General features: G+C 39.2%; 1 protein-coding gene across 3 annotated transcripts in view; it reads left to right on the top strand.

The window, feature by feature from the left end:
* The window catches only part of CELF2 (CUGBP Elav-like family member 2), a 376889-nt gene that overhangs the window by 195354 nt on the left and 163380 nt on the right, over positions 1-18155 (top strand). Inside the window, exon 1 of one of the 3 annotated variants that reach the window (XM_083859039.1) lies at positions 3849-3929. The exons of the other annotated variants lie outside the window; for them this stretch is intronic. The gene's annotated coding sequence lies outside the window, so the exon portion shown is untranslated. Of the gene's footprint in view, positions 1-3848; positions 3930-18155 lie in introns of those variants that run through there. 3 annotated transcript variants of the gene reach the window in all.

The following is an 18155-nucleotide window of genomic DNA, read 5'->3' as shown; positions in this document are numbered from 1 at the left end:
TGTTGTGCAGTCTGGTATTTGACTTGTGCTGGGTTGAGCACTTGCCCCACACAACCATCACACAGGTTTGCAATGCTCATATGTGCATCAGGGCCTGTGGCCATTGTCTGGCTCCACGACCCAAAGGCATCATCCCAGCCTTCAAAACCAGCCTGCTTGACACCATCTGGCCTGGATGGGGTTTGTCATCTCCTTCCTCATGCCCAGTGCAGTTTCTCCCTTTGCAGAGCTGTCCGTTGTCACAATGGTAGAAAAACAGGGTCAAAAAGATACATTTGCTATAAAAAATCCCAAGGATGCCTTAGCCTTGAGGGGACCATAGTGATGCTGGTTGTTAACCCTCTCAAGAAAAGCATTTACTGAAATGTCAACATTTATTTTAAGCTGAACAGGCCAGGACAAGTACTGAGGGTTTCCTGTGGTTCAGCTGGCTTACTGACAAGTGCTCAAAATGTAACAGCCAAGCCCATACGAGGGCTGTAAATAGGCAGGTAGTCTTCAGAAAAAAACATCTTACTCCATTGCAGTGGCAGTATCTGTATGTCTCGGCTTTCAGAGAATCCTCTGTCACCAAAAAAGCTGCTCCATGTTTCACAGCTTACACAAAGATCAGAAAAGGTGCCTTCACCTTATGGGCTGTGCTCTGTGGTGCAGGAAAAGAATAATCAGAGATGGTTTGTCTGCCCACCCAGAGCAAGGAAACCACCCTTACCCACACACTCCTATTAATAACAGCTTAGATGTTACTTTGTGGTCACTCTTAGACATTGTCACAGAAGTTTTTATTTTGCACACAAGGTTCAAATTTTTCCCATGTAAGTGTTTAGAAATGAATGCATGTGTGCATTTCAACATGCCTGACAGAAGCACCTTTTGTCTGAACAATTAATGAAATTTTGGCATTTATTTAAAGCCCCTACAGATCCCTCGAGGCTTTAAAGGTTATTTGTAGAAATTTCAAGAGGCATTCCAAATACTTAAAAAAAAAAACCAGACACAGGCTTTAAATAGTTAATGAATGCACATCATTTACCTAAACAGTGTTTTTATAGATCTTTGCAAATATGACATTAATTAGGGAAAGTAACTAAAGCTGAAGTGCCACAGAATGTTAATCCTCAGCATCAGTAATTAGCTGTAGAGGAGAATTTTTAAAAATGTTTCCAGTTTATATCATTTTGTTTTGGAAGAAACACAAATATGTGGGTTGAATTATTAAGAAAACAAATGAGCTTGAGAAAAACAACAAAAAAACCCAAACCTCTTAAGGAGTGGATGGGTGTATCTGTGCTCTTGCAATGAACCTTTGCAGGTCCATGGCTTTATTGGCTCTGGGATGGAAAAAAATCCCTGAGATGAACCTGAGTTATCCCCTTCCTGCTCCCTCTCCTCCCATGCCCATACAGGTGTGTGTGTGTCCTGTGCACCAGGTATCCTTTTATTCCCAAATTGCCCTGAGAGCAGACAGTGCAGACAACTGTTTGGCAATTAATTTGATTGTGTTTTTAACCAACCAGTAAAGGCAGCTCTTTGAGTCTGTCCCTCCTGCATGCCCTGGTAATCATTTTGTTTATCTGCACAATTTGACTCGCCGCAGCGGGCAGTGGAAGGGCCGCCTGCTTTGTTTGTCTTCTTAAATTGTTAAATGAAATGACTCAGAAGATTCGGGAAATTAATTTTTGCAGTCTAGATATATGGTGAAAAGAGAAAGCTTTGAAGTGGAGATGTCAGTGTAGCCACTCTGAAATTCATGAATCAGATGTCACAAGATTTTTTTCAGAGGCTTAAAAACTGAGAAATTTTTTAAATAGTTGCATCCTTTTTAGTTGCCTATTGATATCTGAACCTTAACAATTCATGTCACTCTGGGCTTTATTCAACGGCTGTTTTATATGAAAATGAAAGGCAAGATACCCATATAAATAAGACTCCAAGAATCAGGGCTTTTAAAATAAAGTGTAGCATTGTTATTAGACTCATATAAAAAAAATGTGATAATAGCCAGTGTTACCTATTCTTTTCTTTCTCCTTTTAATTTTTTTAGGATGATTAATTTAACAGCTACTACCAAAATAGCCATAAACAATTTAATAAACCTAGTAAAACTTCAGATGCTTCTTTATTATGCATTCAAATAGGATTCTCAGCCTCTTGAGTCCTACTCTATACCCTTGAATGCTGCTAAGTAGTGCCATTAAAATAGCAATACTAGGAGACCATTCTCATTTATGGTGATTGTAAAATAGGGGCAAGACACTGGTTTGGATTCAGTTTGAGAGGTATGTTTCCACGATAAATGCTAAAGAAAATGCAGAATTAAACTATACTCTCTGTGGATATCAAATGGTTCACTTTGACTTGTTGATGTGTGTTAATACCCTCTGTGACTTTCTTATGTTTAGCTTGAATGTGTGTTAGCAAATAGTAAAAAATTGATCTTCCTACCTAGAAAACAGTCAGAACTGTGGCAGAAGAATAGTTGTGTCTTACTGAAATACCATTAATTTTCTGTAGGTTGATTTCTTTTAAGATTTAGTGTGTTTCAACAGTTGAGGATGTTCAAGAGGAAAAAGTTAATACAATATTTTTATTGCATGCTTATTAAGAAAGGCTTTGAAATTATTTGAAAATAGTTTTCTCAATGTATTTGATAAAAAAAATTATACTTTGTCTAGATTTTGTAAATCTGGGCCTTAAGGCCATTCCATTAATTGAAATATGGTATGCAGGTTCTTACTTATTTTCCCCTCATTTTTGTGGTACATATTTTCTGGTAATAGCTCAAGCTAGGTGACAGCCTGGTGAAATGTGAACCTGTGGTTTCCTCCATAAGTGAAAAAAAAAGGTGGTGAAGCTGTGAGCTGTGGTTTCTTGTCTGTTTGAATATACAGATGCAGGTGTGTCATTCAGAACTACATCTTTGTGACTGTAGAGATATGTGAGATTTGCACAGTGTCCTCTGAGCTAAATTTGTAAGGAGTGTTTTTTGGGGGGACAATGGGCAGAAATTACTGGTGAAGGGCAAGTGCATTGCTGTTGCCTCCAAGAAGTCAGCTCTGATTCCTTTCTGTCACCTGTAGTGTTGCCCTTGCATTTTTCAGGGGAGTTCTGCTTTAGCAATGCAGCTGGAAAGCAGAGTTTGTGATCAGAGAGTACAGCAGAGCCATTGACTTTGTGTTTCTGAATAAAAAGTCAGGAGTTGCTGAGTTCTTCATCCATTTGATTGAGAAAGCAGATTTTCAGAGACGGCTGCATAGACCCCTCCCTCTCATAGGAAATGTGCTGCTCTGCACAGTGACAAGCTGATTAGGAGCAAATTTTTAGAGAGAAGATAGACCTATATTATATGGAGAAGAGAAAAATATTAGACTCTTGCATGAATGTCCTTATACCAGTGGTTGTGCTCCAGTAATTAAATTCTGACAAACAGATGAACAAACAATCTCCACGGGTAATGAGGCTCACTCAATGAACCACAAGTGTTCACAAGTACTAACAATAAGAGAAAATACAATTGAAACCCCTGCATATGTGTTACTCAAAAAGCAAGTTAAGAACTAATTAAAAGGATTTCTGTTTCCCTCTCCATGCTTTGCATTTAGAAATAGATTTATAGAGTATATTCTCCACATCCCAGCATTCCACTATTCTAGGTATAAGCATGAGAGTAGGTTTTGAACTAATTTATTTTAAAAAAAGAAAATTTAATAAATTCAATGCCCCACTTGACCAAAATTTATCACCAGCATTATGCGCTTCTTTAAAACAGATTTGAAATCGTGTAACCAGAGAAGTGAAATCCTTCAAATTCACTGTGCTCACCCTTTGCTTAGGGTGCATGAAATGCCAGCTCACGAAAATGTGGTTGTAGAAATTGAATACAGTTCCTTCCAACCTGCCTGGTGATAGCACATTTCACATGCTGAAATGTAAGTATCTCTTTCTGCTCTTGGGGAAAAATGATAACATATGCCATCACCTTAACTGTGCAATAAAGTAACTCAAATTGGACATGTCTGTAGAAAAGTGCTTTGTGTCATGTGATATAAATATCTACATTTTTTTAATGTCCTTTTTCTTATCACCCGTGACAGAGGCCTGTCTCACCACTGTCAGAATTGATTTTTGCCCTTTGAAGTATTGTTTCTTGGTTCTTCAAAATATTTTTTCCAGCAAAAAAAGATTGGCAAAACGACCATTTCATGTGACAAGTACAGATGGGGAATTGACAATAAATACAATATCAACTTTTGCCTTTTGCCGCAGCTTCTGGTCTGAGAGAGTTAATCCCATCAATGACAGTCACATTAATTTTATTGATATTTTGTAATCTGTCTCTCCTTTCCCCCCCTGTGGTTTACTGCAATCTGCTCTTGGTTAGTGACCTGTCACACCCTACTGGTATCTATTTGCTGCATGTATTACTTTTTTTCATTTAAAATTGTGCATTTAAGGATCACATGAAGCATCTTGATGAACAGTGCCAACTGGTTTCATATAAATTATTTTCTTCTCTCTCTCCCTCAATAGATCCCATGTTTAAACTGCACACATCAGAGTGCTCTTTGTCTACTGTAAATGGTGAAAAATCACCAATAGGTTGATGCTGTCAGCTGCTCCAGAGCAGTAGACATTTTGGAAAGATTTGGAAATGCATCCATAGATAGATAGAAGTCGCGGTGGTTTGGGATGGTCCAAGTGAGAGTGTGGGACCAGATCCATGATGAGCCCTTATCACCAACAAGGAATCTGCTCCCTGATTATGAGACCCATAGCTATAATCTGTATATATATATTTATTATTATTTATTTATTTTTACGGTTTTTCTTTATGGCAGTCATTGATAACAAACTCCAAGGTCTTGAGCACAGTAAGGGAAAACCCTAATGACTCAAAAAAACAAGAGCTGACCTGGAGCTGGTTTGCAAAATGTGGTTTTAACATCCTACTCTGGGGTTTGGTTTCATACTTATTCTCTGTCTGTAAACAGGAAGAGTAGCTTGAAAGCAAAGGGAGGTTGGTCTTGTGTGCACAGTGGCACGTAGGACTTGCACTTAATTGGGACAAAAAAGGTTTGGTCTTATTGTTTCTTTTTTTTCTTTTTCTTTCCTTTTTTTTTTTTTTTTTAATCTATATCTCTGTGCCAAAATTAAATGTCTATATTGTAAGGTGGAAGGCAGAAAACTTTCTGTCAGTCCTCTTGAACTGTCCTTAACAGCACCAGGAGCTTTTGTGTAATTCTCATGGTTGGGGTGGCTCTGCCTTTGGCAGAGACAACAGGCTCAGGGACAGTATGACCAAGACATTGTTTCCTCTACTGGTATCCAAAGATGGACAGCAGGATAGAAAAGCAAATGTAAGAGTTTTCTTCTCAGATATGGCATTTATTTCTTTTTCTCCATATTAGGTAATTTTTATCTAGAAAAGGAAGAAAGGCAAGCAGACTAATTCTTGTCACTTTTCCATTTACATATTTAATTTTTACTATTTTTTTAGTATTTGCTGATGAGATGGCCTGATATACTGATGTGGCCACTGATGATATATTTTATATCCAGAATACAGTGCTATCTATCTCTAGTATGATGTTTAAATCTTGTGTCTCTTGTTTTTAAATCCTGTGTCTCCATTGTGGGATACGAGTACAGCTAAACGACAGAGAGGCTGAATCAGTAAGGCACAGAAATTTCAGAATTGCAGAAAGCATTTAAGAATCTAGTGTTCATTGATCCAGTCACTTAAAATTTCATTTTTCCCTGAGGCTTTCTGCAGCATGGAATCTTGAAATAAAATGAATTTTTGTTTATAGCTAGTAATAAAGGCATAAAAATCTGGCAAGTTTAATTGTGCATTTTAGTAAAAATATATTTTAAAGGAGTGAACTACTTGAGTGACTGGTAAACTTGGCAGTAGATATCTTTGGAACAAACTATAATAAGTATATTTGGATGAAGGTTTTATTTCAGCCACATAAAAATTGGTCTTTAATTAATATTAGTTGCTGTTGTGGTGGTGTTCACACAAGAACCTCAAACCTTTCATTAAATGTTAAGTAAGCCCCAAAAATTCCCTTTTGCAATTCTGTAGTCATTTTTCATATTCTTCTGTTGTGGCACAGAGAAGCGAAGTAATTTTCCTTCTATAAGAGCCAGAAATAGAACAAAAATTCCCCCAACCAGCAACCACTTTATTGCCTCTCTTTGTGTTCATCGGTTAAAACAGGATTGCTTTCTTTCTATATTCATGTTTTAAGTTTCTTCTGAACTGTTTGCAGTTTAGGGATGGGTTATTTTATCTGGTGCATGAGTGGGTATTTCATAGTCTGTAGAGTTCTCCTTATCTTTTTATTTATTTATATTTCCTTTTGACTTGCATTTTCTGCCACTCCTTCACCCAAAAAACGTTTATAACCATAAAAAAGTGGGTTTTGTTCTCATGATCTATGTACAAAGATGCTGTGCAATTAATATTTTAACTTTGCAAGACTAATTTTAAAAAAATAAGTATTTTCATGACTTCTCCCTGCCCTGAAGGAAATCCTCACCTTATACCTTTTTATCTTCCATTAGCGAAAGCAGCCCAGACATCTTACTTTCTGAAGTCTGTGTGCTAATGCTAAATACACAGCTTTGGACAGATAAAGGAAAAAATCTGACTGTAGCTGAGAGGTTGTTTATGTACAAACAGCCATCTCCATCCTACCCGTCTGTGCACGCCGGCCGTGGGCACACACTCTTTTCCCTCCCATCCTCCCACCACATTCTTCCCCTGAAGAGCTCCCTGCAGCTGAGAAATTAAGCCTCTTTACATATCCAGCTCCAGTCGGTCCCGTTATCATTAAACCTTTGCTGTGGGATCCCTAAATGAGGCAGCTTGTGTATACTGTGCAGTTTTTTTCCTGCTTTTTTGCTGAAGCAGTCCCCATTTGTGGGGATTTTTGTGTCGTGCGGGTGTAGCCAAGGAAGAAAAACTTCCCTCCCACGGCACAAGAACAAAGCCCTGTTTCCTCTTCTGCCTGAAATTATTTTTCTTGAGATGGTCCTACAGGGACCAAAGCCGTTTTGCCATTACCCCTTAGTGCTACTTTATGTGGGATTTATAATGAAATTGCTTTGACAATTTGGATAATGATGGAACAACGCAATAATTGATGAAACATTTTGGGGTGGAATGATTTCCTTCGGGAGACATCAACTTCTGCATTAAAACTGTAGTCCTAACATAATACACTGAAACTTTAAATAATAATAATTTTTAAAAACCCAAAATACTCTTTGCATTGCTTGGTGTGTCTCACTAATTTTAGTTTCTGGTAGTTCTTAAAGTAAAATTAAAAAGGTTTCTGGAGCAGTAAAACCCACATAGCTCAAGGATTCTATCTCTCATTATCAAATAATAAAGGAATTACCTTGTTTGTATTAGTTCCAAGACAGACAGGAGTAATAGTTGGCTGTAATTTTCACTAAGTTGAGTGAATGAGCTAGTGACAAGTGTTAAGTTACAGTAAAACAGGAGAGAGAGTTTTATTGCAGTTTTTAATAATTTCCCTCAAATTTCTAGTTTAAAACTTACTCCCTAAGACAGTAATGTATTTTACAATGTCTGTATATTTTTTATCATCCATCTAATGCTTTTTTATTTAAAGATCTCAGAGCATTTAACTTCAATTACTTTATTAATGAGTAATCTCACAGAGCATTTAATGTAGATCAGACAATTACATTTAGTACTTCTGGAATATGGTTTCATTGATTTTCAAATCCAAAGCAATTAACCAAAGGAGGCTGTACTTCATATTTGCAAACAGGAAAAGTGAAATTCAGAGACCATGAAGCAAGCCCTGACCTGATCCATATACACCACATACATTAAATTCTCTCCCAGTACTGGGGATTGTTTAGCAGAACAGTCGATCTCCTTCAGACACAGGACTGTTTGCATGGCTGGATTTTTGTCATGCTAATTTCCAACACTTAAATGCTTTAAGGTAAAGCAGTCAGATCAATCGCTGAGAAAAACTCTTCAGAGAAAAATTCTTCCAGCTGAGCTGTGAATTCCTGGAAAGGGAAGCTGAATCCTTGAAAGCACACCTGCACAACCACAGAGAGCTGCACAGGGTGCATTTGTCTATCAAATCAGAGTAGTTTTGCCACAAACACTTAAAGAAACCTGAACTTCATCTGTGTCTCTGGCAATTGTAAAAGAGATGTTGAGTTAAAACGTGTGACATTACACCAAACAGATATGTTAAAAATTGTACTTAAAGGTTAATATAATAAAAGTGTAGTTCATGCGAGAGTGATAGAAATATTGATCATAAAAATAAATAGTGGCCCAGAAATTCAGCTGAGAAGGGGAGTTGGGGGGAAAACTAGTTGATATATGAAGAATTTGAGTTGTGACACTAAGATCAATGGCTGTATTTTCACCCAGTGAAGCATGAGAGCTTCAGATAAGGGCAGTTAGTCAGTGAAATACTGACTGACATACCCTTTTACTGTTGGCATTTGGTCTCCAATATTGATCTCGGCTGTCACTGCCAACAAAGTATACTGAGGCTGTATTTATGTGCAGATAATGTTGTGTTCAGTGTTTTATGAATGATTTCTGAAATCAAGGCATATAAGGAGTTAATTTGAGCACCTGCCCTCTTTTATTTGATTTGGTTTTTCACAGTTCTACAAGCCATTGTAAACTTTTGCCTATCAGTCAGAAGACAGATAAAATGCTGTAATCCACACAGATTCTATAAATTCAGAGATTTCCCGTTTCTCTGCTGAGAAACAGTATTGTGTATGCAACAATTACATTGTTCTTTGACTGTCACTGCTGGGAACACCATTCCTGAGTGTGCAGAAAATAGCAACTAAAGTGATTAAAGAACAAATTTTTAGGAGAAAAAACATTATTTCTTCTGTCTGTTTGGCGGAGCTGGAAGAGTTAAATTCAGGGGTTTCGAAAATAATAGTGATATTACAGCAAAACATGTTTACTGAGAGGCATGAATCAAAAGTTTTGACATTTTATTTTCCTTTACCTTTTTCTGCTGGCTCCAGCTGAAAATCATCTGTGAACAAGTTGTTTGCTTCTGCTCTCTTAAAATTAACAGTTTGAGCTTGAGTCAGAAAGGCTGAGAGAATTCTGTGCTTGTTTCCAAGGTGGCTCAAGCAAAGCTCAGGGTCGAGCTCTTCCTCCACTGCAGTCAGAAGCTTTTGCATGTCATGCGTTATTTGCTGGCTGCTTCAAAGAGAAACAAGGGTTCATTTGGCAAGGAGAAGCACAACTTTTCTGCCTTCCTCAAACCATTTTTCTGCCCTCCTCAGAGCATCATCCACAGAATTGTAGCTTCTGGTTCATTTTCCTTATGTTTGGTCATACCTGCTGGATTCTCTATCTTTATCATAAGGGAGCAGACCCAGGAAGGTTTTGATTGTAGCCTGACAAATCCTGAACTTCAAGAGAAGGAAAATTAAGGAGAGGAAGCAGAGTCCAAGCAATGGATTCCCTGACTGCTGAGAGAGTCTGTGTGCCTGTTCTAAGCTAGGCTGGAGGGCAGGAGGTGGCTCTGTCTATGCTGTGACTGCGTTTTTGTGGATAAACAGTTGGTTAGGTAAAGTTATGTCGTTTACCCAAGACAGCTTATGCCAGTCTTAGCCTTTGACCTGTTATTCAAGTTCATTTGCTTTCTTATACCCAAATAACTCTCTGGGATAATCCTAGCCAGCAGAAGAAACATCACAAGAATGAGTAATGAACTTAGAGGCTGGAGACATGGGAGCAGTGTCAGGAGCAAACTGGGAAATTGCATGAAGTTTTAAGAAAGAGAGTTTATCACAAAAGTAGTTTAAGAACATAACAGTTAAGACAGTGTATTTGAATGCAAAGTTCTGTAGCAGAACTAAATAACACTGAAAATAGCTCAATCCAACCAAGCTGCATTCTGTTTCTAGTAATGAAGCTGCGGTTAAACCACTGGGAACTGCCAGCCAGCCAGTGTCACTAGTTTCTATGTATCAAATTAGAAAAAAAAACTTAATTTGAAAATACAAATTCAATATTGGTTTTACCTGGTTTTTATCCAGACTTTGTTTTATACACCTGTGAAATTGTGTGCTGAATACCACATAGTGTCATCGCTGGTGGAGCATTTTATGCTGAAGTTGTCTCTCCACTGCCCTGGATGCAAAGACTACTTGTGGCTTGGGTTATGACGAGGTTTCTCTGATGGGGTATTTGAAGTTATGACAGTCCTTCATCTTCTTTAAAACACAAGGTTATACCGTACAGAGCAATTTTAGAGATGCTGAAAGTTCTAAAAGCATAGGTAATGAGCATTTTAATTAAGCAGAGTGAGGAACCACTGAGATGTATGATATTACTGGACAGATCCTTCTTAGACTGGATTGTAGTGGTGCTTTGTCTTGCTGTGGATTTTCCTAGGGTTCCTGAGGGTGCTGTGATCACCTTTTAGCTTAAATACGGTGAATTGTCATGAATGTAATACAGCATTTTGTAGAGAAGCAGCAATTCTAGACATTGGGTGAAGCCAGCTGATGTTTTTGCATTCTTACCTCAGGGAAGAGAATAAGGTTAAAATTGGAAATTATGATGCTTTACTCATTAAGGCTCTTACAGTTACAAATGAATATGGGGTGAGGAGGGGTGCCTTCTGGACCATCAGAAGCAATTCTTAGCACTTTGAGATTTCCCATTTTTCCTGAAATGGGAAAATCATTTATGCAAACCATTAGTCGCTTCCTAGAAGACAAGGTATTTTTCTGAAATAAGCTTGAAATATGGGACTTCTTCAAACTTTTTGTTTCAGTCAATCAGCTTTGATTTTTAAATCATGAAATTGCTTAGATGTGAGTGAGCAAAACTAAACACCTGTAAAATACATCTGCTGATGGCAGCCAGCAGCACATAGTGAGTTCAGTACTGAGCTAATGCTGCTCTGTTGTGAGCCCAAGTCAATCAGGATCAGATGGTTGTCTGTTTAAAGCAAGCTTTCTCAAAAATTTGAATTTTATGTTCGAAAAAACCTCTTTTCCATTTCTCACAATGAGTTTTAAGGGCTGAGTCCTTTCAGGCACCACCTTTCTGGGTTCCTGGAAAATTGACAGGAAAACCCTTTGGGTTCTCAGAGTGTCCTTCCGTCATGTCTCAACCTGCTCTTACCAGTGGTCCCCTGCTGTCCCTCTGGTCCCTTGCTGTGACTGTCATGCTCTTGCCACCATGGCTAGAAGCATTTCCTGAGCCCTTCCACCCAGGGACATGTCTCCCTGTTTACAGGAGCACAGGAGCAGCCTCAGGGCACACATGAAGCCTGTTTTAGACATTGCCCCTCTCATGTGCTGGGGAATTGGTCTCCTTGGTTCCCTGAACATGTCAGGGGCTTCTGTTCCAGCCCCAGTGAGACCCCCAGGTTCTCTGTGATCACCTTTGGACTTGACTCCTTTCTCTTTCTTCTTGAGATTTGGGGGGTTCAGAGTCTGCAAAGCCCATGAATTTTTGGAACCCCATTACCACAGATTAAAAAGGTTTTTTCAGGAAGCAGATTCTGTTTTCAGAGATAGAAAGGGGGAGCAAGGGGGAATATATTGGGCTTTGGTGTATTTGTTGATTTTGGCAGTTAAGGGCCCTCTGCAAACATTCTCTTCAATACTTTTCAAGGATCTGATGCAGCAGGTGTGTCTTGGACTTTGTTTCATTTTCCCTCAATCCATCTCTGTCGTGATTTAGAATAGAACAAAGGTGGTCAAGGGTGAATGAAACCAGACATTAAAAAAGAAAAAAAAGGTACAGCACACTTCAGGACCATTTTACGATGAGATGATCAAACAACCTCATACACTATTACTGACTACAATTTAAGAGCATTAATGGTCTGTATCAGCATCTTCATCTGCCTACAGAAAAAAAAGCAGAAGCAAATATTAGCATAGTTTGTTACAAGCTGACTTTCTTTCTGATTTCAGTTTATTTTTATATTCTTTTTATCCTGTCCACTATTACTGTTCACTGTAGCACTATTATATTACCAGCTCCACTTAAACTGCACTAAATATTGCACTAAAAGGAGCAATGCTATTCAGGGTTGGGAGTGATTTGAGGGTCGTTTGCAGTACCTTAGTTAGATCAATCTTGTACTGTAGCCATGTCTAATGACCTTTTATTTCATAATTTAGAACCTGGTTTCTTATGTAAATATATATGGGCATACATACATATGTAACATATATGTGTTAATGTGTATATATATATATATATGTATGTATTTGTGCATGTCCATAAACATAGAAAAGCACAGAGTGCTCCATGTCTGCCTTTCTAAGTGGCATCTGAGGATATCTTGTTGAATTCATAACCCATCATTTCTATTCTCCTAGGCACTGTAAAATTCATTAAGCTAAGTAAAATGGCAAATTACTGGAGTATATAGAAGTGTGCTTGTTTGATTTTTGGGCTCTTGTCCATGTTGCTTACCGAGCAACACTGCCTCATATTAGAGGGGTCATGATTTCTAAAGACTCTAATAAAGCAAGTCATATTATGTGTGTGTATTAGAGTGTATCAAAAATCCTTTGTTCCTTCTGACTGCAGTAGAGCTGACTTAATGCCCTGTTCTGCAGCTGTTCTCTTAACTACTTCTCACTCCAGTATTTCTTCTGCAAGAACCAGTTTTGTCCATCCTATGGGTTTGTTCAGGAATGTTTAAAGTTATGCCCTTTGGGGTTTTTCTAGCCTGTGACCAGTCTAATGAAGCAATGGATAGTTGCTAGTGTAGAAAGCTGAGGAATATTTTCTGGCAGCAGTTTTACATTGGAGTTTGATAGGGTGGAGTATCTGTACAAATCAGCCCTCAAGGTGTTCAGAGTGCAGAAGCATTCATGAGTTTACTCCTTGCATCTCAAGCTCCCTCGTTGCAACTGAAGAGATGTCAAAGCATTTCTTTAAGGGTTTGGGGAATAAGACTCAAAGGACTTGACTTCAAAAGAGCCTGTCATCTGTTGGTTTGCATTTAGACACTTAAATGAGCAACCTAGTGATGCAGGTCATTCAACATCCAGCAGACTCAATTGATTTTATTGGGATTGTTTATATTGAACACTTCTGATACTTGACTGCATCTTCTGGATGGCTGATTGGGAGCTGAGCATGTTGGCTCTAGCTTGGGCTGGGTGTGTTTCCATTCCAGGATCTCTTGTTTTCCAAATGCAGGTTGTTGGTACTTTTGTCAGTGCTCCTGGCAGGCTACTGGGCTTTGTACGTCATCCTGCTCACCATCAGTCCACTCAGCAGGTAGTCCTTGTTCAGTAGCTGATAGCAGAGGCTAGAGGTGAAAAAATATGCTTAGACCTTCTCCTCATCCCTCCCCATACACTTAGCAAGGGTAAGGATAAGCGGCTGCCAAGGAATCCATCATTTGTCCTGGTTTGAAACCTATAAATAGCCAGATCATTAAAGGTGTCACTTACAAAATGCCTTTGTCACAGAAACTATTTATGGTGTGGACTTTGGCTCTGCACAGATTTCTAGGACTGCCAGAAGCAATGTTAACCTACCTGGGCAGTGAGGCTGGCAGAGCTGGTAGTGATTTCCTCTCCTCTTTTGCATTATTGTAAATACATTTTGGTGTAAAGGAGAGAAAAATCTGGCCTCATATTTTATAACCAAATAAGAAATAAAACTATCCAATGATTAGCAAAATTTTCATGAAAGTATTTCAGATAGAGAAGTAAAAATACTCCCATAATCTTTAGTGCTCTTCAAGGGAAAGGAAGGTAATGCCCTTTTTATTTTAAAGATTTCGCTGGCTTGCTGCTTACTATCTGGGGAACCATGAATGCCACAGCCCAATGTCAAAAACTTGCACTTTAAATAAGCTGTAATGAAAAGACACAGGGACAGAGTGTTTGGTGGTTACAGGGCTATTAAGAGACTCAGCAGACCCAGATTAATTTCAGTCCTTTGCCTCAGACCTAGGTTATTACCTTGGTCAGGTTACTCAGTCTGTAAAAGGAAAATTATGCATGGCTGTCTCTGACAGTGTCATAGAATGGTTTGGGTTAAAAAATACCTTAAATATGCTCTAGTTTCAACCATAAAGGGACACCTTCCACTAGACCAGGCTGATTCAAGCCCCATCCAATCTGGCCTTGAACACCTCCAGGGATGGAGCACCCAAAGGTTGTCTGGGTAATATATTCCAGTGCCTCACTATCCTCACAGTAAAGAATTTCTTACTGATATCCAATCCAAATCTACTTCATTCAGTTTGAAGCTATTACCTCTTGTTCTATCACTAGAAGCCTTTGTCAGAAGCCCCTCTCTAGCTTTACTGTGGGCTCCCTTAAAGCACTGGAAGGTGCCTTAAGGTTTCCCCAGAGCCTTCTCTTCTCCAGTCTGAAGAACCCAAACTCTCTCAGCCTTTCTCCATAGCAGGTGTGCTCCAGCCCTCTGACCATCTTTGTGGCCTCCTCTTGACTTGCTCCAGCAGGTCCTTGTCCTTACAGTGCAGCCCAGGACACATTTGGCTTTCGAGCCTGTGATTGCACATTGACAGGTCACATTGGTCTTTTTGTCCACCAGCACCCCCACATCTCCCCAAGGCATTCTCTGCCCACCATGTGTTTGGGATTGGGATTGCACTGACTCATGTGCAGGACCTTGCACTTGGCCTTGTTGAACTTCAGGAAGTTTGCATGGCCAACATGTCCAGGTCCCTCTGGATGTTCTCCCTCCCTCCAGCTTGTCAACCACACCTCACAGCTCTGTGTCCTTGTCAGACTCACTGAGGCTGCACTCCATCCACTGTCCATGTCACCAAACAAGATGGTTGTCACAATTGTGACACCTGAGAAACGCCACTCGTCGCTGGTCCCCATTCAAATGTCGAGGTATTGACTGTAACTCTGAGTGCAACCACCCAGCCTATTCCTTATCCACTGAGTGGCCCAAACATCTAATCCGGTTTAGAGACAAGGATGTTGTGTGGGACAGTGTCCAATGCTTTGTACAGCTCCAGGTAGATTACATCAGTTGCTCCGCCCTTCTTCAGCAATGCAGTTTTTTAAGGATGGTATTTCAATTCATAAAGGCCTTAAATATGCCAGAATCCTTCATTTTGCACCACAAAGATTATGGATTAGGTACTATTATTATTTCCTTGGCTTTTTCTGTAGTTCTAGTGTTAACTGCAAGCAACACGATTTGATTTCAAATCAGAGAGGGTCTCTCCCATTCACCAAAGCCATTTAAATCATAAAGTTTTTCTCTTTATTAAAAACACAGAAACTGATGTTAGTCAAATCAATTATTACTGAAAAATGCTTTGCTAATCAAGTTAGGAGAGACTCTGCCCTTTCCATTGTTTCAGTGATGCATTGCATATGACAGGCCAGCTTGACTGAAGGCAGCCAGTGTATATATATATAGATGTGTGTATATATATAGATGGGTATAGATGTATATATATGTGAGTGTGTCTGTGTGTAGCACAGCTGATGCTCGCTGAAAGCTTTTGTGTGGTGAACCGTGACATTAATAGTGAAATCAAGGTTTGCTAGCTGACAGACATGAATTTGCCAGAGGCCATCCCTCCTCTCCACCCTCCCTGGCACGTTTGTGCATTTACACACACACACACAGACACACATGTAGACATATCTTGTGTGCTGATTTCTGGAAAATCCTATGGACACTTGCAATCTCTGCTCTCAAGACATTTGCCAGCCAGCCTTTCATAATGTCTCGTGTGCATTCCTGCAGGCCGAAAAAAAAAATAAGTAAGAAGAATTACAGATGATTCAATTAAACTGATATTGTTCACAACAAAAATGAGAGCAAATGCAATTTGGGCCCTGTTCATGTGACTTAATTATCTCTTACCTCCCCACTCCACCCCCATTTTTAGAATTTAAAAACAATTATGATATAATTGCCAATCTGGAGATCCCTAGATATGCAGTAAATACGCTTTGTCTCACTGAATGATCCTTTTCCTGATTCAGAAATGGGACCTTATTAAAAATGCGCACAGACACAAACACCAAAAAAAAAAAATCACATAAAGTCATCAAATGACCTTCAGGAAATAAAATTCTGTAATGCTGTATACCCAGGAAAGACATACCCATGTATTAAGTGAGTGAATCTGCTAAAGTCATTGAAGATAATTAGCTGTGTGCATTTATAACACGCGCACACTTTCAACACTCGAGGCAAATCCCTAGAAGTCAATTGAGACCTTCTCTGATAGAGGCGTGGAGGTGCGTTTGAAGACCAAACATGCCTTTTATTTTTTTTTTTTTTTGCCTGAATTAGTAACGTTTCAAAATTTACTAACAGCTTTTTAATGTGTAATCAGCTCGACTTAATGGGGAAGAAAAAAATCGCGATCATTAGGAAGCCCATACCGAGTGTATATATTCTCGCGGTGGGAAAGTGCCTCGCAGTGTACAGTAGTCTGGAGTAAGTAGGATCCATTACCCATATCTGATGAAGGGCTGTCAGATATGAAGCAAATTTAGAGACCTGCTTGTCCCTTCAGCTATTCATCACTGCTGAGCAGCTCTAGCGGCAGCCAGAGGTATTTTTAGAGAGGAGAATGGTTCGGAATTTCTCCGTGTGCCGAACATTAGCTGATATCATTACTCAGAGCTACTCAGAAAGTCACAGCCAGCACATCAGCTTGGTGGCAAAGAAGAGTGATTGGCTCGCAAGGGAAAACACAGAGGAGGCATCTGAGGAGGGTACATTTGTGAGGACACTGCCACATTTTGTCAGCTGTGGTCCTGAGTTACTTGGAGTCAGCAGCAAAATGCAAAAATAATTTCTGAAACGCACGTTTTCTCAGGAGTCTGTGCAATTTTAACCAGGTATGTTGTCACGTAATACATGTAATAGTTTGAATAATAAGAATGATAACTCATTGTTAGCTTCTTAAAGCATCCAGCAGCTGAAAAAAAGGTTTGTCCTGAGCTTTGGGATATTTTCAAAATAATGTGGGCAGCTGACTATGAACAAGCTATTTTGCAAACAACCAAAGTCATCTGTATTATTATTTATCATTATTTCATCAAAGAAAATCCATTTAGTTTAATGCTCATTTGAATTGCTTCTCTTTAAGACCTCCAAATCCTAATAATGTGTCGAACACACTCCAGAATGTCAAAATAGTAAATTGTATGTAATTTTCTTTGACAGTAAGTGGATGAGTCCTTGCCAGAATTGTTCCTCTTTACACCCGGTGTGAAGTCATTGCTTTTCTTCTGTCAAGTGATATTTGACTTTCTAAAACCCACTAACAAGAACACCACTGACCTTCTCATATCAAATTCAGCTCAATGGGGCTGTGGGGAGCAGGGAAAAGTGGTCAGCAGGCAGTGGCCTTCTGCCTGTTCTGCTGCAGCACCAGCTCCATGCTATCAAGAACCAAGGGTGGGCACATATGCCAAACATTTTAAAGCTGGACAATTCTTTAAAGAATGTCCCTTTTTTTTTTTTTTAATAGCTCTAGTACTCGCCCCCGAGCGCTGCGATACTGAACTTCCAAAGCTTTGGGCTTACAATGAATGGCATTCATCTTTGCTTCTGGTTCTGATCTTGTAAAAGCTAACTCATGCATGCACAACATGATAGACCATGTTACGCCTCAGAGCCTTTTTCAGAGCTATCATCTAATACATTTTTTATAAGCCAGAGTGCATTCATAGAATTCTGCCTCAAAAGGCATTCGGATTTAATGGCTGCACTGAAATGTCTGGGCTGGCTACTTGTGCTGCTTGAAACAAAAGGGTAGTGAAAATGTTGACATTTTTTATGGTGGCCTTTAAATTTCAGGGCTTTTTTTATTAAAGGTATGTTGTTTACAAGTAGAAGAATGTCTAGAGAAATGCTTCTTTCTCCTAGTCCTAAATGAAAAGAGTCAGAATTTTGTCAGCCAAGAAGGTGTATGCTCTTTGTGGAAGTGGTTGTTTGAATGTATTTTATACCACATATACACACAATGTGTATGTGCATCTGCAAGAGAGGCTGATCTTGGAACAAGTTAGATTAGAAAAATATTAGGAGGCAGATTTTGATGACAGTCCTGCAACTTAGGTCAAGTAAGCTGCTAACAGAAGGGAAGAACAAAAATGGTTCATGGGTA

Source organism: Zosterops lateralis (genome assembly GCF_965231275.1).
Source record: "Zosterops lateralis genome assembly, chromosome: 4".
Taxonomy (NCBI): domain Eukaryota; kingdom Metazoa; phylum Chordata; class Aves; order Passeriformes; family Zosteropidae; genus Zosterops; species Zosterops lateralis.
This window is presented reverse-complemented; position numbering and strand designations above follow the sequence as displayed.